The following is a 1,763-nucleotide window of genomic DNA, read 5'->3' on the forward strand; positions in this document are numbered from 1 at the left end:
GTGTGAACCTGAATTTCAGTTTTTATGGGACAAGAGCCAGGAGATAAAACCTGGAGATAACCGGGCATAAGCTGTAGATGAAGTTCTATGGGAGGGAGCCCTCAGGATGGCATTCTCCATATGGGGGCGAGTTGGGAATGTGGCTTTGGTGGCACACAGCTGTAACCCCAGTGTGGGGGAGACCGTGGTAGAAGGATTGCCGTGAGTTCAAGGCCAGCCCAGGCTATGTAGTGAGTTAAAGTCCATTTCTAAGTACATAGTGAGATCCTCTCCTAATTAAAAAAAAAGTGTGAGAAAAAAAGATATAAGTTAGTTTACCTCCCAAGGCAGAGTGTAAAAAAGCACATCACCTGAAAATTCAGATTGGACGCTGTATTCACAGAGGCTTGGAGCCTGATCCCTGTTGTAGTATGTGACTGAGAACGAGACTAGACCTAGTTCAGTCACTAAGAGGCTGGAGGAGCCACCTCAACCACGAACCCTCAGCATTAGGAAGACTCCCAGGAGCAGCACCAAAGCGGAGCACTCTCTGGCTTTTATGTAGAATAACAGTGTAAGAGGAAAAAGAAGAAGAAGAAGGAGATGGAGAAGAAGGAGGAGGGAGGAGGAGGGAGGAGGAAGGAGAAGAAAGGAGGAGGAAGGAGGAGAAAGGAGGAAGAAGTAAGAGGAGTGAGGAGGGAGGAGGGAGGAGGGAGGAGGAGGAGATGATGACAAGGGAGATGGAGACGGAGACGGAGACGGAGAATAAGATGAAGAAGAGCAGCAGCAGCAGTTTGGACAAAGGACTGTCTCAACATTAGGCAGTATTTTGAGGAAAGAGGAAGGACAATGGCCAGACACAACGTGCTTCATTAATCTAAATTTCTTGTTGTATAACCCTTCACCAATCAAAGAGCCTGTGTACTTTCGCCCAGCAGTTGAATCATTCATTCATTCATTCATTCATTCATTCATTCATTCATTCATTTGTGAAGCCTGGCCCCTACCAAGAGGATCTGAGTGGTAAGCTGGCAGCTTAGTTTGTTAAACACTTACAGAGCTTGGACGCACCTTCTGGCACCTGGACGCACAGGCAGATGTTCACCAGTAAAGTGCATCCAGGACTCAGAATGCACACAGGCAGCGCTTCAGGAAATATAGAATGAAAAAAAAAAAAGAAATATGGAATCAAAATAGAAGTTAACACATACAAACACACACACACCCCCCATCACCACCACCACACACCACCACCACCACCACCACTGTGAAATCAGAGCCAGTGGAAACAATAGACAGATTAGGTCCACAAAAATTCCAACTTCAGAATGATCAGACATATCCTAATATATATATACATATATATACATACATATATATTACAAAACCTCTGACATTTTAAGAGGAAACTATTGAGAAAGAAAAGAATGCAGTTGTTAGAAAAGTCAGCCTGACACTTGATGTATCATAACTGATTTCACAGAATATCAATATTACATAAAGTCAAAAAAATTATGTAAAGTCACTCTGTGGCCATTCTTAATCTAGACAAAAGAACACTCCACAGTCATGTCTGATAAAACATGAAAGTTGTCTTAAAAGCAGCAATGTCTTGGCTAGTAGGTGCGGTTGTAGTTATCACTTTAGTCTTGGATTTGATGCTTTCAGGTTAGATTTATTGACATCCAGACATAGAATAATTCTTGCTTCCTGAAAGTGTCCAACACAGAGGAAAGTCCTGTCTTCTCCCTTTCCCAGAAACTGGCCCAAGTCCAGCTCTCACA

The sequence above is a fragment of the Octodon degus genome, unplaced genomic scaffold (assembly GCF_000260255.1).
Source record: "Octodon degus isolate 3935 unplaced genomic scaffold, OctDeg1.0 scaffold00036, whole genome shotgun sequence".
Lineage (NCBI taxonomy): Eukaryota > Metazoa > Chordata > Mammalia > Rodentia > Octodontidae > Octodon > Octodon degus.